We start from the raw sequence: 20,637 nt of genomic DNA, 5'->3' as shown, positions 1-20,637 counted from the left end.
CATTTATAAGGCTATATGGATCAAACACAGCATTTAAAATTTTGTTTTTAGGAATTTTAGTTTTTATCATTCAAATTTATTTTTTTTTCTGAGGTAGACCCATAACTCCTTTCCCTAAAGTCCCCTAAACATCTGATACGTGAACTAGTGCCGAAATCTCGAGTGGTGTACTTTGTTTTCTCAAATGCTCTATCTCGTGAATGATAGGGTTAACGAAGAAGATTTCTTTCCTGTTTTGTTTTGCTTTCTGTAAATCTCAAGGCTTAGACTCCTAATAATTTTGCCACAGAGGCATGTTTTGCTAATAAATCTCTAGATATATCTGTCTTTGTTCTTGTTAGGGGGCAAAAAAAACCCAGCTATGACACATTTCTCAGCATTTTTTCTAAAATGTGTTTGGAGAGGTCAGAGTCATATGGAATTGTGATGTTCTTGCATCATACATGTTTTCTGGTGCTATTTTAACAGGATAGATTTGAATGATATAAAATAAGATAATATTATAATATGTTATAATATTATAATATAAAATAATAATATAAAATGAGAGCTATTTGGGGGTTAATTGAGTTTGATTAAATAATAATTTACTTCTGTCAAATGACAAACACACATATATAAATGACATCCATACAAAAGAAAGCTGAATGAAATCCCCCAAATGTAAGTCAAAGATGCTGCAAATTATTAAACCACCTTAGAGTTTTTTCTTAAGTCAATGAGCAGAGAACATGTGGTATGATGGGTACTGAGATCTTAGTCCCCTAGGTGACTAAGCACAGCACCACCGGGCTATATTTCCTAGGATCAAGAGTATTTGAGGCACTGCCTTAGGTGACCTTGTCTTGACATAGAAATTTTCACTTGACTCCGTCTGATCTCTGATCAACGTTACTCCCACAGAACCTGATTCATTGATTCCCAAACGCATGCCCCCCAAATTACCCCATCTTGTCACGGAATGGACACATAATTCACATTTTAAAAATCATTCGCTTAACCTTTGATTGACCAAGAGGCCATACATTCCATGATGCAGAAAATGGGACGTTTGTTTGGATTTTTGGTTTTGCTCCCTCTCTTCTCCTCAAAGCTTCCTCCTTGGTACATAGTAAGTGCTTGACCAATACTCACGGTAAAACGGCCCAGTGAATGGTGAGTGAAAGAAGACTCACGGTGGACAACAGTGGTTCCATTTTTATGCTGAGGAAGAAACGTTAAGCGGCATGTTCCCGGGCAATCAATCACACAGTTTTTAAATCTCTTTCTCTAGGACTACCTTTGTATCTGTTATTTTAAAGAGCCAATAACCCTCAACAGTTTGCTTCTTACGAATGGGGGTGCATAACAGGTTTTCCGGATGAATGCCTTCCTGGGTTCCTTATCATCTGAAACACCAAAAGGGATGGAGCCAATCTCCTTGGTCTGAGATCACCGATTTCACCCTGGCCTTGGAACTCTCCTGGTCCTTACCTTGGGGGTGATTCATGTAACACGGACTGAGGCTCACTGCCCCGTCGTGTTTACATCGACTCTCCATGCTGTCTGTCTCACAGTGTGTCTACGCCTACCAGCACGGTAACGGGATAACTCAAAGGACTGGATTTTCAAAACCCCATCTCTAAGTGTTACTGCCACCTGCCCTGTCGCCATTCATGTGTTGAAACTGTGAGCCCTACCGTTAGAGACGAGGTCCTCTGGGGGATGACTCTGTCGGGGGTTGCACCCTAGTCAATGGCACTAGCACCCTTCTCAAGGAGACCCCAGAGAGCTCCCTCGTACCTTCCTCCGTGCGAGGACACCAGGAGAAGACGGCTGTCCTTGACCCGGGGAGCTGGCCTTCACCCGATTCTGAGTATGCCGGTGTCATGATGGAGGACATTTGGCCTCCAGCCTGTGGGAAAGAAACGTCTGTTGTTTATAAGCCCCCCCAGTCTGCGGAGTTCCGTGGGAGCTGCCCTGACAGACTCAGGCAGTAGCACACTATCATCACTCAGAGCGGTCCCCGGCAGAGACAGAGGCAGACTCGGACCAATAAGCTCCTGACGTGCACCACATCGTGGGGCTGCGGGAGAAAACGAAAACGGAGAGAAGAGGACTCCTTCCGGTCTCGGTCGTTCATCAAACTGTCGTATCCAAAAGAGCATTTCTCGCTGACAGCGTTCTCTAATTTTAAGGCGAAACGACTATCCAAAAACAAAAACCCGACAGAACAATAACAAATCACCAGGCAATTCTTCGCAACCACCTTCCCGAACAATAATTTAAAATGTCAAGTGGCAATGCAGCCCCAGTGTTTAAAAGCACTGGAACCACTAGCTTTCCATGCTGAACGGCCATTCCAGCCATTCGAGGGACTGCACTGATTCAAGCCTTTGAAACTTGCATTTACTTTTTTTGAATATTCTTGTCTCAAGGTCAGCATTTTTATGATTGCTGTTAGAAAGCTCCTTTCTCTGAGTTTTAATGAACTCCCAGAGTTTGCAACCATGAAAACCTGGCTTCTATTAATCTTCCTTCTTTCTATTCCTCGTTAACTCACACCCCGAGAGAGGCGATCACAGGCTCACCCACACTCTGTAAGACGTTTCCTTGCGTCCAGTGTGAGGGATGTGGCTGAGCCACGTCCGAGAACTAAGCCTGCAGGAAGACAGCCACAGTCACAGAGAATGACCTTTGCAGATGCACTCACGTCCGTCGGACACGTCGGCCTCCTGGTCCTTCAGCGAGGTGGCGGAGACAGAGACAGAGCTGGCTTCTTACAATAACCATCTTGCCTTCTGAGAGTCATTGCTCTTCTGTTGTATCTGTTTTGCTGGTTCCCTGAAATAAAATAATAGATGACATCATATATCACCATATATATAGATTATAAATATGTAATATTAGATATTATAAAATGTGTATGTAATAAAGTCATATAGATTTGCGTACAATCCACGTACACATTTGGTATCTAATGTTACTTACACAAAAATACAATTACTGCCCAAATCTTGTTTTTTGTATACTTGGCTCTTGATTGTAATATTTTATTTTATTTTTAAGTTTATGCATTTTTTTTTTTAGCAATGTCTATACCCAGTGTGGGGTTGGCATTCACGACCCTGAGATCAACAGTGTGATGCTCTTCCAACGGAGCCACCCAGGTGCCCCTTGATTGTACTATTTTACAGTAACAAATAAAACCCTATTCGAATGAAATCATGGTGTCCAGGGTCCCTTGGAATGCTCTGACCCTTGCCTGAGTCTAACAAGGAAATGTTTCCATGGGACGAAAACCTAAGTGTTTCGTGTTTATGAGTGACGAAAACGATGTGGAGCATTTGATAAAAACCTACCAAATCATATATTGTTTATGATGAATATTTACTCAAACCCGCACTGTATGAGGTAGCAGAATACGCAAGAGAAGATGACGTTTGTGAGCCTGGGTTTACTTCACACGAGAGCACTGCCTACATCTCAGTGCAGGAAAAAGAAGCTTTTTTTTTTTTTTAATTAAATTTATTTATTTTCAGCGTAACAGTATTCCTTGTTTTTTCACCACACCCAGTGCTCCATGCAATCCGTGCCCTCTCTAATACCCACCACCTGGTTCCCCCAACCTCCCACCCCCCGCCCCTTCAAGACCCTCAGGTTGTTTTTCAGAGTCCATAGTCTCTCACGGTTCACCTCCCCTTCCAGTTTCCCCCAACTCCCTTCTCCTCTCTAACTCCCCATGTCCTCCATGATATTAGAATAATTTTTTAATGTATCCTTAGGTTTTAGGGACAGAGCAGAGTCAAATATGACCCACACTGCATTTGCCAAGGTCACATGTTGGTGTCAAATCTTCTGTGAAAAGAGAAAAATGCAGCTTATTTCCTGAAATCACGGGGTTTCAAAGGGGACTTGTTACTCTGAGATAAGAATGAATGTTTTCTATTCCAAAGCAGATAAGGCTCAGGGATTTTCACTGTTCACAGATGAATCATGACTCTATAAACTGGGAGCACTCCTGGAGACAATCTCAGGGGCACCTGGGTGGCTTAGTGAGTTAAGCGTCTGCCTTCGGCTCAGGTCATGATCCCAGGGTCCTGGGATGGAGCCCCGCGTTGGGCTCCCTGCTCAGCGGGGAGTCTGCTTTTCCCACCCTGTGTACTGTCTCCCCAGGCTCTCTCTCTCTCTCAAATAAATAAATAAGATCTTAAGAAGAAAAGAAAATCTCACTCAATTCTTTTAATTACAGGACCTGAGACCTCCTGAAATTGGAGCCTCGTCATGGAACGCGATCCCCAGCCAACGGATGTCAAAGGGAACGCAGAGAAGCTTACAGACCACCTTAGCCAGGCGCTCGGCCTCGCTGTGCCTCTGAAATGTCCCCACGCCGCCCAGTAGCGCAGCCCTCGAGTTCACCCTCCTCCACCCAGCCTTTCCTATACTTGCGGTTGGCACAGGAATCCCAGGAACTTCAAGCCTGTTGCAAACACTAGTGACAGGCAAGCATGTGCAGCAGGTAAGGGGCATAACTTGAAGGAAAACGTTAGCTCCACTTGGCCTGATGTCCAATAAGGTAGGCGCTGCCCAAGCTCATTCCAGGGCCGTGGAACCGGGGATCATCCGCAGACTCCAGCAGCGACGGGAAGCACACCCCTCCGGGCTTCCCTCACGAGCCTGCCGAGGAGCTACGACAACGTCTGTGGACGTTCTGGACCCTGACACCCAGCGAGACGGTAACACGCCGCTGAGAAGTGAGACGCCCCAGAACCGTCCCGAGGATGGGTCGAGTCGGAGTCAGGCTGCGCCCTGACTGGCTGGCCGCAAACGAGGAGCAGGGACCGCCCGTCCTCGGCGGACGAGCTGAGACACAGAGAGAGCTGCAGGACGTCTCCCGTGGCTTCCTGTGCTTGAGGGGGCGCCCAGGGCGAACTACAGAACCTGAACAAGGAAAACCAAACACACGTATAGGACTATGACCTAGGACAAGCCCTATCTACATTAGCCATTGTGAACCACAAAGAACAAACCACAGGGGTTCTGGGGCGCTTGGTCAGTTAAGTGTTGCCTTCGGCTCAGGTCCTGATCTCAGGGTCCTGGGATCGAGTCCTGCGTCGGGCTGCATGCTCAACGGGGAGCCTGCTTCCTCCTCTCTCTGACCCTCCTCCCCTGCTCATTCTCTCTCTCACTTCCTCTCTGTCTCTCCCTCTTAAATAAATACACAAATTCTTTAAGAAAACCAAGAACAAGCCATCGCTGCTGTCCTTCAGGGGCTTGCATCTAAGTAAGCACAATGAGCCTCCGAAGACCAAAGAGGTTTTCAGAAACAAGCTGGACAGGACCCAAGAACAGACAGATTTTAGTCGGTCTATGGGGGGCTCCGGGTCATGGGACAAGGAACACAGAGTGTCTAAGCCTCGGTGCTCTGCAGACCGAACTAGATTGGATACGTGACAACAGCGGCCCCGCTGATTTTCGTTCATCTAAACAGTCATGGGAAGCCAACGGACTGTCAGGAATAGCTCGTGTCCCCTCCAAGAACACCTGTGAGAGTTCTGTCCCCAGAACTGCATCGTCCGTAAAGCCGAAAGGGGGAAGACATCCCCTCTGAGGCTCAACCCCGTCAAATTCCTGCTCCCGGTTCTCATTTCTCATTGCCCTTAGACCTGCATGTCTCAAGGTCCATGGGGGACAGGAAGCCCCTCTGTCCCCGGAAGGCATGCCTCCCGCTACACTGGCTCCGGGGGGCCTCTGCTTCTGGTCCCGATGGACAGGTTTTCTCTCAACACCAGAACTGGCTCCCTATTCATTCACGCTGGCCTGTTCGCTCATTGAGTATCCACAGATGCTTAAGAGAAAAAGCTCATTCCCCACACAGGATTCTACAGATACGATGCTGCATAACACAGGCGGGGCTCCTGCCCTTCCAGGTTTTGGTGCGGCCTCTGCCGGCTTTCCAAAGAGCAAAGGTGTGGGTGCCGCGGTCTTTAACCAGTGCATACGGTGCAGTCCAGACCCTTACCTCCACACGTCTCTCTCAAGTCCTCGTTCGTGGAAATGACGGTTTGCACTGGGACACACACAGCTGGACTAAGACTACGAAACACCGGTCATCTTTCATCATCATGGCTTTTCTAAGCACTTGGAGAGAAAGCATCATCCTTCTGAAAAAGACACGCACATTCCATGGCCTTGATTCAACCACCGACTTGCGTCAGGGCGAATCTTGTCTTCTGGGCCTCACCCGCTCCAGACTAGGAAATAGTCCCAGAACTGCTTTCGGGAAAGGGCGAAGTGCTGGGAAGTGTCCTTCTGCCCTGACACCTGCCTGGCACCATCGTGGTCGGGGGTCCCCTAGATCCAAAGAGGAGGCTGCTGTTCTGCGCGGGGAGGAGTCAGCGGGGGTGGGTGCGGTGCGGGGGTGCGGCTGGTCGCGTGGGGCATGTGGCAGGAGAGGATGTGCTCCAGAGTCGGGACCAGGCTCACCAACAGTCCGTGCACGGGGAGAAGCGCTAGGAGGTGACAGTACACCCCAAGGCTCGACCAAACGAAGTCCTGAAAGTCAGACCCCCTTTCTCTGCTTTTCACTTCTTCCCCAGCGCCCTGCAGTCTTGCGTCTGGAGTGCAAGGGTGTGGGTTTCTTCCAGAGAGCTTGAGGATGCAGAAAGACAGCCCCAAAGACACCCGAGTGTCAGCTCGGGAAGGACGTGCCTGTGTGCTGTCACCTGTGGGGTTTCCAGGACCACCGAAAAGGCCGTGGCCTCGTGTTCCGTGCACCCGCCCGTGTCCCGGGTTGCTGGCCTTCCCCCACCCCGTTTCCTTTGGACACGCAGCAACCTGAGGGCATCGGTCTGCTGCAACTTCCTGGCTGGGGAAGAAATCCTGAGCAAGGTGTTTCAGGCCCACAGCAAGGGCATTCTGACAGGTGCTTTACTGGAAGGGCCCGTTGCACGCTGCGTTGCCTAGGACGGTGGCAGCTCCTTTCATAAACCTCTTTTTCATCTTTCTGCCCCCGGAGACACCAGTCAGCCATCAAGTGAAATGCGGAAATCCCACAGCCGCTGGAAATCCCTCCTCCGCTGACCGTGTTTTGCGGAGACACTGGACTCATCGGGCAGGAAGGGAAGGGCAGCCTACAGCTGCTGAGCACCAAGGTCAGGTACGAGTAATTGTCTCTAAGTGTGTGTGCGTGTCTGTGTGTGTGAGTCATTTTACAGATCAACGAGACCCAGTGCTTGAAGTCTTAACAGGTGAGCTCTCGGGGTGCAGGTGTGCAGGAGAGACGTGTGCACACCACCTCCCCGTGCCAGGGCTCAGGCTGGGCAGGCCGAGGACCACCTTCCTAGCTGGAAGGTGACTATGCCCTCCTGTCTGGTTTGCTTACAAAACAAAGACCTTTTGAATTGCAAATTTGGAGGTAGACTCGGGCCCAGGAGAATGTTCTGCCACATTATTTGCAACCTGGGATCTAAAAATATGCAGCAAAGTCTAGACCTGTTCTGTTTACTTTTTTTGCGGCTGCAGAGAAAAAAAATTTTTTTTTTCTTTTCTCTCTTTTTTGTCTTCCCCCTTAGAAGAAAGTGACGGGGCTGGCACGTTCCTCAAAGCAACTTTGCGAGAAGTCGCTTTGACAGACTGCATTAACAATATTGACTTGTAAAAACAAAGGGGTTTTTTATAATGCCCACAAATTATATGCTTTTAAAAAAAACGGAAGGTTCGGAATTCTTTAACGATACTCAAGCAGCCCAGAATGGAGGTTTGCCTATTTTTCATCTTAGCACTTCAAAAGATTTTTTTTTTTTTTTAAAGGATGCCACGGCTGACAAAACTCAAACAAAAAAGCATAGCACATTATGGTTTCCTATTTGCACTTATTAAAATTAAAGTCAACACATATTTATTAAGTATCACCTGTGAGCCCAAGACTGTTGCTGCGTATACTCGGCATACACGGATGGACCCCACGGTGTGAGGTCCCACGAGTAGTCTACGTGACCCAATGACAAACGTAAACTAGACGACTCGGAAAAAAAAAATTTTTAAGATTTTATTTACTTATTTGAGGAACGGTTGTACAGAGAGAGGAAGAGGGGGAGGCAGACTCCCCACTGAGCAGGGAGCTGGGTGCCGGGCTCGATCCCAGGACCCTCAGATCACGACCGGAGCCGCAGGCAGAGGTTTAACCTATTGAGCCCCGAGGCACCCCTGACTTGGGAAAGGATTGCATGATTTCAAAGAAGCGCTTGACGGTATCTGGTTGAGGGGTCACAAGTTGGCTCAGGACCAAGCTGTGATCTACTCATTTCCTCGGGCACGGGGACCAACGAAGCAGATACGGAGAGAGACTCCGGAAGCACCATCAGCAGGAACCAAGGGCATGCCCGAGCCGCGGTGGGGCGGACGTTCCGATTTCGTGTCTACAGCACATTTAGAGGAAGCGGCAGCGACAGAGCTGAGATCAAGGGCGGCGACGAACATGCCAGCATGCCGTGAAGAGCTGGTCAGGAGACGCTACGATCGGAGCTGGGCTTCCGAGCAACTACTAGAACCGTGCGTGGCCCGACTGCGGTGCGACAGGACGAGCTCCACCCGGGGCAAGGTCCGACAGTTCTCTCAGGATTTAAGAACATGAAGATGCAGGGGCGCCTGGGTGGCTCAGTGGGTTAAAGCCTCTGCCTTCGGCTCAGGTCATGATCCCAGGGTCCTGGGATCGAGCCCCGCATCGGGCTCTCTACTCAGCAGGGAGCCTGTTTCCCCCTCTCTCTCTGCCTGCTGCCTGCCTCTCTGCCTACTTGTGATCTCTGTCTGTTAAAAAATAAATAAAATCTTAAAAAAAAAAAAAACGGGAAGATGCTACAGACCACAGTGAACTTAAAACGGACAAAACAGTGATTTCTGATTTCTGGTTTTTGGTTCTTGTGTGCCAGAATCCCACGCACATATACATTTTCATTTTCACAGACTGTGCATTACAACAAAACGATGGAAAGGAAATACATTTTCTTCACTTTATTGGAAAAAAGGGGGCTCGGAGGCTATTAGGGGTTGTGACGGTCGCTGAAATGAGTGGATGCCTGAAATGAAACTATGTCTTTTTGTAAAAACGATTGCCCCGATCCTAGGATATATTGGTATCTCAAAAGAAATGTTACCCAAAAGAATTAGATCGTACCTGGCCATTCACAGCCCTCATTATATCTCACATACATCTTAAAGTCATCCCTGGAAAGAAAATGGCCCTTGGGTAACAAATGTGACATCATGTGCTCAATTTGCAACGACGGGCAATTCTGACTGGAATAAATTCATAAGAGCAGTAATCGCTTTCAAACAGGTAGGCCAATATTCACGTCATATGCCTTCCCCTCACTCCTGGGCACATAAAGACATTTATGGAAAACTTCACGGCGGGTCGCAAGGCTCCCACGTGACAGTGGTTCAGATTCCACGGATTTTTTAAGCACGTAAGGGATGATGGAGAACGCAGTCGCATCCCCGGAAACGCCCTGTTGGCCAGGAGTTTTGGGGTCTGCGGGATTTTCAGTACATTCTATAAGGCTCTGGCCACCGAGAGACATCATCGGAGGCTATTTTTTTTTATCAAGCTTTTTGTTTTATTTCTGGTACTGTGACCACACTGCGTCGAATCAGTCTCAGGGGTCCGCCATAGTAATGCAAGAACTCATTGTACTCCGTGCGCTCTTAATCCCCATCCCGGGTTCCCGCGTCTCTCCCCGCTCTGGCGTCCACCACCTCACTCTCTGCAGGGAAGCGTCTGTTTCTGGATTTCCTCTCCCCGCCAGCCCCCCACTTCTCTTCCCACCGCTCATTGGTTTTGTTCCCTAAATTGCACATCGGAGTGAAATCCTACAGTATTTCTATCTCATGACTCCACACAGCGTCCTGTGCTGTAGATCCAACCGCGTGGCCGAGAATGGCCATCTCAGGATAGGTGGATAAAAATGATTTCAGATGAACAGAAACAAACAGTACTGGAGGGCTCGCCACGTGCAGGCCCGTCAGCCAAGGGGACGACAGGTCCGTAGGTGCTAAGAAGAAGAGCCCGAACTCCAACGCACGTCTCCCTGGGGCCAAACCCTTCGACGTTCGATTCTGTCTTTTCTCAGATCATATCAAGAGGCAAGAGGGCACCGCAGCCAGGACTGAAGGTGGCAGATTGCAGGTAAAGCTGGCTCCCTTCCTGGCTCGGCCACGCATCGTTTCTGGGAACGTGGGCAGATCTCAACCTGGCTCCTCGTATAAAACAGGCCATGGTCATTCTCAGGAGTTATCCTGAGAGTCGGGTGGCATAACACGCGGCAAGTTGGCGGCCCAGTGTCCTGCCTCGCTCATTACCCCATTATGTTTGGGTAGGGGCAAGTCTTCTGTGCCCCCAGAGGGCCTGTCTCGGTGGGCACACATTTCTGGTGTCCTTCTGTGTGTCCCAATCACTTCTTAAAAGGACGCTAGTCGTGCAGGATGCATTCTACCCTCATGGTCTTGTTTTAATTTACCCCTTTAAAGACCCTGTCCCCCCTAGGCCCGACAGCAAGCACACTCTGAAATACTAGCAGTTTTAGGGGATGCAGAGAGAAAATTAGGGACTGCATAGGGACAGGAAGCTTAGGAGAGAAGCAGCTTAGGTGCTCTGTGTCACAGAGTGTGGTGAGTCCCTTCTGATAAAGGGACACTTGGTCCCAGATCTGTAGGAAGCTCGGGTTGGTCACGAAACAGTGAGGACGGCACGTGGCTGAGCCGAGCGTGATGCTGGTTTCCTGGACGCCTGTCGTGCGTCTGGGCTTCAGCATCCATCTGTGGAAACATCACCACTACCAGGGACGGCCACGCTCACTGGCCTCCACGTGCCCCAGGGAGGACAGAGCCCAGTGTCGCTAACTTCCTAGGACACGGAGGGAAACCAAGTCTTTCACTTGAGGCCACCATATGATTTCTTACTATCATCTCTGTTGGTTTCGTTGTTTTAACCAAACCAATGACTGGGTCTTCCAATAACCTCGCACCGCCGTATTTTACGATATACAGGAGGTATCTCGTTAGCGGATCCCTGCATTTCAGCTGGGCAATGCAGAAAGCATGGTGTTTCCACGGGCCAGTGTACGTCCGAGGGTAAAATGTATCTGTACTTGACAAGACCTGCCCTACCAGGCCAGAAAGTGTTACTGCTCGGTGATGTCTACAAGAGATCTGAATCACAGTGTTGCATTACTGAAAACCCGGCCGACGTCGACTTCAGTGATTCTCTCCCCTCAAATACGGCAGATTGTCAGTACAGCAGGTTCTTTATAGAGGAGCTATATTTCACTTGAAACAAACAGTGTGCCCCAGAAGCTTAGTGGACGGCGTACTGGACGGCGTAACGGGTGAGACTCACCATTTCCTTTTCCTTCGAGTAGTGTGGTAGGCAATTCACCGGCACATCACTGCGATCAGCAAGTCTCCTTTTATACTATGCTCCTGAAATTAGTGGGGCCTGCGTAAGGTGTTTCAGGCAATGAGAATAACAGAGATGTTGGAAAAGAGGCTACATCAAGGCTGCGTATCACCACCATGAAATCATGTACGGCATTACCGGATTCTCTTGTAAGCTTCTTCTCTAGCATTCTTTGGAGGAAGGAACCAGTGCTTCCATCACAGATCCAACATTTTCCCCGCACTCGCTGACACAGCCTATCAGCGACCCTGATCACGTTCAAGAGACCTAGGGAGACTTTGGGTTTCGTCGTGTTTGCAAGACGTCACTCGGAGAGCAAAACGCCCGCTAGCATAGCAGCCGGCTGGAAGCATAAGGTCACTCTGCTTAAGCTGATTCAAAGCCGTGTGTTTCGACACACACTGGACAGGCTACGCTGTCAGAATGGTAGACCATAAGGAAACCAGGCTCGCACTTGCTCCCCGTCACGGGATATCGTGCTCCCTCCTCACAAAGCTGGCAGCGACATTTCAAGATTCCTTTCTCATCTGGATTTTGTAAGACGGTGTGCATCGACGTTTCTGAAAGCATCGCTCGCGGTAAAACGGCCGAGAGGATGGTTCGCGCGGCCAACTTTTAATCAGATCTATTCTGTGCATTAACGCACATACGTTTCGAATTGCAAAGACCATTGTCCAAGAAACTGGTTCTCTGTCTAGCACTGTTTTCCGGCTTTTTCAAAAGCTGCCTCTGGGGGAGTGGCAGGGCTGGCCAGGGGGCTGTCCGCATTCCCCATGTCGTTTCTGGACATTCGCACCAAATTCAGACAATCCTGTACTCTGGGTTTTTAGGTAATTTTTATTACGATGGTAAGATGTACCAAAAATACCACAATCTGCTGAGTTTAAGCACGGTAAGAAGTAAGAATATTTGGGTGCCCACGTACTCGTAAATACAACCCAAGAAGCCTAAATTTCTATCCGTTAGCTCTGGACTGGCGTCTGTTTTCCTCTTCTCCTTCTGAAGAGCCATTAAGTCTCATCTTGGGTGGCACCTGTCCAGAGCTGTCCTGGATCTCTCTGTCAGGAAAAGCCGTTTCTCAGTACCAAGTAGCTATTTCTCCTTTTTTTTCCCTTCCCTTTACAGAAGAGCAGAGCACAAAAAATACCACTGTTTCTACTGCCTCGTGCCCTCAAGCAGATTCTCTCCAAAGTGGGCAAACATTTTCGGGAAACCATTTGGAAAGAAACAGGGACCCTCAAAAAGCAGCTCAGAGTTCTTGACAAGAGAGAGAGCCGTCTGCCTTTATCCCAGAAACTACCCGATCGGGGAAGGGGGAGCAGGTGCCACGGTTGCCACTTTCCACAACAAAACACGTGCAGAGACTATGCAGCTGGGTGACGTCCAGGCAGCCACCGGTGGGCGGACGTTTGGGTAGACATGGCCTTTGGATGCCTCGCTCGGAGAGTTGTTCTGATTCTACGTACTCAAGCCGTAGCTTTGCACTTTCAGAATCCATCTGCACCCACCGGTCTACATGGACAGAGATCGTGCTCTATCCCCAGATTCCTACGTGGAAGCCCGAATCCCCAGGGAGACTGTATGTGAAGCGCGAGCCCGTGGGGAGGCAATGCAGCGTCAGTGGGGTCCTGTGGGTCGACGCTCATCGGACGGGGCCGGCGCCACGCCAGGAAGAACAGGAGACCGCGGTCCCTCCGCGCCCGAGTCGGGACTTTCTGAGAAGCGGCCAGCGGCCAGCCAGAAGGAGAGCACTCACACAGAAGACCACGGCCGACCTCCACCTCGGACCTTCCAGCACCCAGACCTGCGTGGAAGTCAGTTGGTTCTTCAGGCCAGGAGGTCTGTGCTGTTTTGTTACAGCAGCCGGAGCTCGCTCATATGCACGCACTGGTACCATTTCAAACCTGTGCGCTGTGTCCTCACAAGGGAAAGTCATGCGTTGTTATCGCATCTATCAGACACACACACATGTATAATGTGTATAATCAACACACACATGTGCATGTGTGCACACACACCCACGGAGTCGACGTAGGCAAAAGAACAGCCTCCAGAAATGACCACGTCCTAATCCCCAGGGCCTGTCACTACGTCACCTTCTGTGGAAACCAGACTCTGCAGGTGTGACCCTGCGAAGAACCTTGAGACACGGAGAGCGTCCGGGCTCCCCCAGGCACCCGATGCGGTCATGGGGCTCCTCACAACAGGGAGGCAAGAGGGCAGGAATCGGACAAGGACGTGTGACAACAGGACCGCAGGCGAGTGTCGGAGGGGACCCGTAGCCCACGGCAGGCAGGAATGCAGGAGCCTCTGGCGGCTGAAGAAACAAGACCTCACTGCTGCCCCGGCCTCCGGAGGGAAGGCAGCCCCGCTGCATCGCTCTGTTGGCCCAGCTCGGCTGCATGAGCTCCAGGGGGCGCCTGCGGGGCTCGGTCGGTGAAGCGTCTCTTAAGGCTCAGGGCGTGATCCCGGGTCCTGGGACAGAGCCCTGTGAGGAGCAGGGCCTTGTCTCTGCCTCTGCCCCTCTCTGTGGGTCCGTCCGCACCTGTTCCTGCTCCGTCACTTTCTCTCTCTATTAAAATCATTAAAAAAAAAACAAAGAAAAGGAACTTCTGGGTGCAGACGTATTGAAATAAAATGCTAAAAAGTAAAGTGAATTCAGAACCACCATTAAGGCTGGAGGAGGAGCTGTGGGCAAGCGTCACCTACAAAGAATGGGGCGTCCGCCGGTTTTCAAGGGTAAGTGAAAAAAAAAAAAAAGATGCAAACCGTCACCGCACGCTCCCAGGTCTCTGCAGAAACCAACAGCTCGAACCTTCAAAGCCGCACTCTGTGTTTCGGTAGCATCGGGAGACGCCGTGGCCACACGCAGGGACGTGTGATAGGGCGGAAGGCACAGCAGCGGAGGCAAACCCGGACGGCCTGACCTCCGCAGGGCTGTGACCAAGGACCCAAGCGTGGCTTCCTTGGTCACACACGGAGCCTCTCTGTTGCTGCTTCGCGTGGCTGAAGAGGGAGAGACGCCCCTTCCGGATCATTCTGGAAAGCCGGCCCACCGCGAGCTCATCATTCGTCTGAGTCTTGCCCTTGGTGGAGCGTTTAAAGTCAGCAGGATGCGGCGTGAGAGGAAACACGGCACTTTTAACACTCCAGATGATCTTTCCAACCTTGAAACCCTCACGCCAGTGAGATCAAGGCCTTTGGAGGAGAAGAGAGAGCGATGGGCACCGTCCCCTACGGCAGACGAGAAGAAGAGGGTCCTTGGAAAGCAAAGGTCAGACGTCACAGACTTTCAGCCCTGACCCTGAACTCTGTGCTTCTCCCTGTCCGGGACTCTGCCCGGACCCACCGTTACTTCACGCTCCTGAGGTCGTGACCTCCTCCGTGATGGCTCAGGCCTTGGGGATCCTTCAGTCATGACAGCCCACTGCCTCGCAGTGACCAGTTCAGAGTCCGTCCCCCTCATTGGCCGGTTCGTAAACCAATGGCCTTTAGGGAACAGGGTGGACATCTGAATTCTGCATGTCTGTCCGTGGCACGTGTGTGTGCAGTATTTGGTATACAGCAGGACTCGACAGGGCCACTCTTTATCTGCTGTTCCTGCTCCCTGCAGGCTTGCGGGGACCCCGCATTGCTCACTGCCCGAGATCCCCTCCCCAACCTTCCTCCTGGGACCTTTGTGCCCACATAAGCGGAGGCACCAAGCTTCTCCTGCATCAGAACCAGAGGTCCTGGGAGGGACCCAATCCTGGTCCTGCCGCCATGCTGTTCTCGGACTCGGAACACACTACTCCATAGTACCCGCCTTCAGTCCAAGGCTTCGAATTTCTAGCTTCTCCCCTCACTTTGGCACCTTCCAATGAGATCATTCCATTAGATCCCCGAAACAAGACCCCAGCCCTCACAAAGACGGTGTTGGGGATAGCATGCTGTCCACGCAGACACTGAAAGACACCGAAGATGCACCCAACCTCCCTCCCTTCCTACGACGCGCATCTGTGAAGCGTGGTGGCCGGGGAATCCCCATCACGGGAAGCGCGACAGGCAGGCTTTGGGGAGACGGCGGGGTAACATGGTCCCGACCTGGGAGAAGTCTTACGGTTCCTGGTTGCCGGGGGGCTGGGCTGCCTGGTCACACTGCGGAGCAGAGTTGCGGGGATGCGGGGGAGGCAGCCCCAAGGGACGGGGGACCCTGCTTGGGGCACACCGTTCCACACAGCAGGAATCTTCTAGACTGAGAAGAAATATGCCAGTGACCTTGGGAGTTCAAATACAGGAATTCAGAAACAAGCGTTACAAACAGAAACTCCTCAGAAGAGCCCTGCTTGATCCTCAGCTGGCCACTGCCCAGGGCAGGGACAGAAGCCACCACTGGTGTGCTCATGACTTTTTTGAGGACCAAATGCTCTCCAGATTGTTGTCCGTGTTGGTGCCCAAACTTGTTGGTGCCCAAAAACTGTGGGTGCACTTTCCCACGCCGGCAACTGTCCTTGTGTGGAAACGCACCTCCGCTTCACCTGTCACCGTGCAAGTGATCCCATGCTTCTAGCTCTAAACGTCTGAAAGAAGGGACCATTTCCAACGTTTAACAAACACATTTCCTTTTTCCAGAATAGTCTAACATCATCACTTCTTGGCCTTTTGGCTACAATCAACTATAGAATAGTCTAACATCACCATGTTTATCAGTTGATGATTTAATACCCTGTTAGACCTTCATAAGGTAAAGTTTCATTTACTGAACTTTATAAATGCATTTAAAAATACTGAGAAATCACAAATTTGGAAATGCATCTGATCATTCATTCCCCCCCCACCCCAAATTTTAATGCAGGTTTGTTTTTGTTGTTGTTGTTGTTGTTGTTTCTTGTTAACATAGTCTCTACACCCAACGTGGGGCTTGAACCCAAACTTGAGGTGAAGAGTCGCATGTTCTAACAACTGGTCAGCTGGGCACCACCCAATCATTCATTTTAAAACTTGAAAGAAGTTCAATAAAGTAAGAGAGAAGATCTAATGGAAAGGAGTCTCTTCAACAAATGGTGTTGGGACGACTGGACAGCCACATGCAGAAGAAGGAAACTGGACCATTCTCTTACACTTTTATATACGACAATAAGCTCAGAATGGAGGAAAGATCTCTTATGAGACAGGAATCCACCAAAATCCTACAACAGAACATAGGCAGCAACCTGTTTGATATTGGCTTTTTAGCAACTTTTTATTAGCCATGTCTCCTGAGGCAAGGGAGACAAAAGCAAAAATAAACCACTGGGACTTTATCAAGATAAAAAGCTCCTGCACAATAAAGGAAATGACCAAATCTACAAGGCAGCCTACAGAATGGGGAAGATATTTGCAAATGACCTATCTCACAAAGGGTTAGTCTCCAAAATATAAAGGACTTATACAAGTCAACACTCCAAAAAACAAATAATCTAGATAAAAAATGGGCAGAAGACATGAACAGGCATTTCTCCAAAGAAGATATCCAGTTACCAAACAGACACGTGAAAAGATGCTCCACATCACTCATCGTCAGGGAAATTAAAATCAAAACCACAAGGAGACACCACCTCACATTTGCTAGCATGCCTAAAATTAACAGCACAGGAGATGACAAATGTTGGCGAGGCTATAGAGAAAGGGGAGCCCTCCTACACTGTTGGTGGGAACTCAAGCTGGTGTAGCCACTCTGGAAACAGTATGGGGGTTCCTCAAAAAGTTAAAAATGATCCTATGATGTAGGAAATGCACTAGTAGGTATTTACCCAAAGGATTCAAAAATACTAATTTGAAGGGACATATGGACCCTGATATTTTTAGCAGCACTATGGACAATAGCCAAACTATGGAAAGAGCCCAAATGTCCATCGACGGATGAAGATGTGTGTGTACACCCCGGAACACGTCTCAGCCATCAGAAACGATGAAATCTGCCATGGGCCACAGCAGGGATAGGACTAGATAGTACAATGCTCAGCTAAAGCAGTCAGAGAAAGGCAAACATCCTACGATGTCACTCCTACGTGGAATTTAAGACACAAAACAGAGGAACACAGGGAAAAACAAGAGAGGGAGGCCATCAAATGCATTCGTAAGTCTCGAGAACACAGTGACGGTGACCAGAGGGGAAGTGGGTAGAGGGGTGTTAAGGGGTATCTTTGTTGTGATGGATGTTGTGCATTAAGGAGAGCACCTGTGATGAGCACTGGGTGTGTATGGAAGTGATGAATCACTCAATTCTACTCCTGGAAAAAAAAAAAAAAAGAAGAAACGAAAAACCCACACTTGACCGAAGTCAACATCTTTAAATGGAAATTTCCATTACACTCCTAATTATTTACAGTATTTGTGATTATTTAGTTATACTTATATTTTCACCGAGTTTAAAATCTTTTATTAATTGTAGTTTCTCGGCAGGTGGGCTCGTACATTTCTCTGAAGTGCTGGGAAAATGAATAAGAATTCTGTATAAAATGAACGTAAAGCCATTTTAACACTTATAACAATGTAATGATAAATAGTATAACAACTACTGCAACAGCCCTGCTCACTGCTTGTGTCCTCATACTGGACACGTGAGCTGAGCCATCCTGAAGCCACAGGTGGGCATGACCTTTCTGCGGGGAAGGAATGATGTTTCTAGTGAGTCACCGAACATGCACTCGACACACTCAGGCGACACACTGAACTCGGTGGACCACTGCAGCGGGTCAGGTCTCGGCCGTCCCCTTTCAGCCTGGACTCGTGGAAAGAGCAGGTGCCTGCCTTCTTGGGGTCTCTTCGTACAAACACAGGGGAGCTGGCATGGAAGTCCTCCAGCAGACCTCGCCCCATCCGCACGGGAAAGCTTGCAGAGGAAAACAAGATCGAAGATCCCAGACGCCCCAGAGTGGAAGCAAAGCTTGGTGGCCAGGCTGTGAGGCGTCCCTCAATGTTACTAGGTCAGGGGGTCCATTGCAACCGCTTCTCCACCCGACCCCGCTCTGATTTTCACTGTTTGACGTCAAACTTGATTAGCATCTCGACCCAACAGCGGGTTTCTCCAGACACTACAAAGACAGCCGTCACCGATACTTTTGATCGGCTCACGAGCCCGATCCCGGCTTTCACTGTTGTGCAAGAAAGATGACCGGGAGCCTCAGGATTCCACGTGCGAGCCGGCACGAACAGCAAGGGCAGCTGCTGGTGGTCTCTGTTCCGTCCAGACGCAACACGGAGGGTCTGTGTGTCTGTGTCGGCGGAGGACACCCCGGAGACATTCCTTTTCATGGTCATAATCGCATCCTGGGTATTTGAGCTCGGTCTTTAGTAACACACCGCCCTGCTCAGCCTTTCTTCAGAAGCTCTGCTGCTCCTTCTTGGGACCCTAGAGGTCACAGCCACCTGCCCCACCTGCCTGCCCTCCGTGGACAATGTTCAGGCCCGGCGTCTTCCCGCTCTCCTCCTGCATCCCTGCACACAGCTTCTCTCACTGCAGTTTTTACGGCACAAGCAACTGCAGGGAAGGATGCAGAGATCTCAAGTCCCCGTCACCACTGCCCCCACGGTAACACCTTGCAGGACTACAGCCCGAGCCCCCACCCCCCAGGGGACTGACGACCACCCCCTCACGCGTGCTTCCTGGCACCCCACGTGGCCAGCTGTGTGCTGTGTGCCGTGCAACGCCATTTTCTGCTTCCTCCCGAAACCTGTGGCCCTAGTTCACTGACCACTCACTTGCAGTGCCTCGACATTCCCCGTTGTCAGAATCTCCCCAAACTCTCAGGGACCCGATGCCTCTCTGTCCCCAATGTGTATCCCTCTGGAGGTGGACAGGAGTATTTTCAGACCCTGGAATCCTTTTCACTGGACCCGCAGTCAGTCCTTTGCTGAGCAGGATTCCCTGAGGAGGATGTAGACACTCACCTACCCCGATTTCTCAACTGTCACTCACCGTGACCCACTCTATCGTTTTTTTAAAACTCGGCCACGGTCGGGTTTTGGACCGCGAAACCCGCATATGCAGGTACAGAAAAGTGTTGATAACCGAGGACAAACGTTCAGAAGTTGGGGAAGGAGACTCCTCACTATTGGTTTCAAAGCCCCAGATTGTGACCGGGACAAGCTCTATGATGGGAAAAGTTCTAAAGAGACCATTTCAGATTCCCCCCGGAGCGCGAGACGCATTCTGCGGGTGCAAAGAAACACACACACGGGATTCGATCTGCCCTCCCGGCAGGACATTTCCCGGATGTGCCAGAGCGAGCACAGACTCACACAGAAGACACAGCCCCTGCGTTGGGATAGTTGTTAAGTCATAATAAACTGCACGTAAGAGGTGAGGGTACATTTGTGGGAAGTGAGTGATGTCTTCCTCTAACGCTGACAGGTTAAGATCTCCCCAGCGACAGACAGGGGCTCTGGAAAGCTCCGTCTCCCGAGAAGAGGGGAGACGCACAGGCCCAGCCGCACCCTGGGGGTCGGCACAGACTAGCCCTGCTCCCCGGGGTTGAACAGCAGAGGTGGCACGGAGTGACCCACAGTAACAACACTTCTCCGCTTGTTTTTTGTTGCAGACGGCCGTGCTCACCACCTCCCGGCCAGCCTGAGCTTGAACGGCGTCCTGACGCAGCCACGGGATTTTGGCAGAGTCGGTCCCTTCCCACAGGTGTCCGACCCTGGGTCAGTCCAGTGCACCGAGGGCCGGAGAAGCGAGCGGCGGGGTCTGCCTGGGCGTGAGGGCCGTCAGGACGGGGGCGCTGGGACGATTCACCTGCTGCTCTCTTAATACGAAGGACTATCACAAAATACTCTATTTTCAAGATACATACCTCGGGCACAAGATAATTATTAAAGCAAGCACAGCCACGACAGAAACCAGTGCTACGTTTTCACGGTTTCAGTGGAACCATGTGGATCAGGAGTCTAAATTTCTGAGAACGACTCCTGTGATGGAGGGAAAAAAAACAAACAAACAAGGAAAGACAGAACCAAGGGTAATCTTTAGGGACAGCACATACACCGGATGCAAATGATCTTAACTCTGCAGGTCCTTGACTCCAGAACCCTCTACATAATGACGTCCCCCTGTGACCTCAAGATACCCGCCTCCCTCGGTGAGGCTCTCTAGAGAAATAACAGCTCGGACATCCTGTAGCACAGCGTTACAGGAGGGCAAAGACCATTCTGGATTTCCCTCCCGCCCGGCCGCGACACGA

General features: G+C 50.2%; 1 long non-coding RNA gene across 1 annotated transcript in view; it reads right to left on the bottom strand.

Annotated features, from left to right (window-relative positions):
• Positions 1–683: 683 nt before the first annotated feature.
• Positions 684–20,637, bottom strand: part of LOC123394725 — a 33,418-nt gene continuing 13,464 nt past the window's right edge. Inside the window, exons 2-4 of the long non-coding RNA XR_006609450.1 lie at positions 2,693–2,823; positions 1,783–1,894; positions 684–1,203 (exon numbers count right to left, since the gene is read on the bottom strand). This is a non-coding gene — a long non-coding RNA (uncharacterized LOC123394725). The remainder of the gene's footprint in view (positions 1,204–1,782; positions 1,895–2,692; positions 2,824–20,637) is intronic.

The sequence above is a fragment of the Mustela putorius genome, unplaced genomic scaffold, assembly GCF_011764305.1.
Source record: "Mustela putorius furo isolate JIRA1106 unplaced genomic scaffold, ASM1176430v1.1 tig00003836_pilon_pilon_pilon, whole genome shotgun sequence".
Taxonomy (NCBI): Eukaryota; Metazoa; Chordata; class Mammalia; order Carnivora; family Mustelidae; genus Mustela; species Mustela putorius.
Note: the sequence above shows the minus strand (reverse complement) of the source record. Positions and strands in the feature narration are given on the sequence as shown.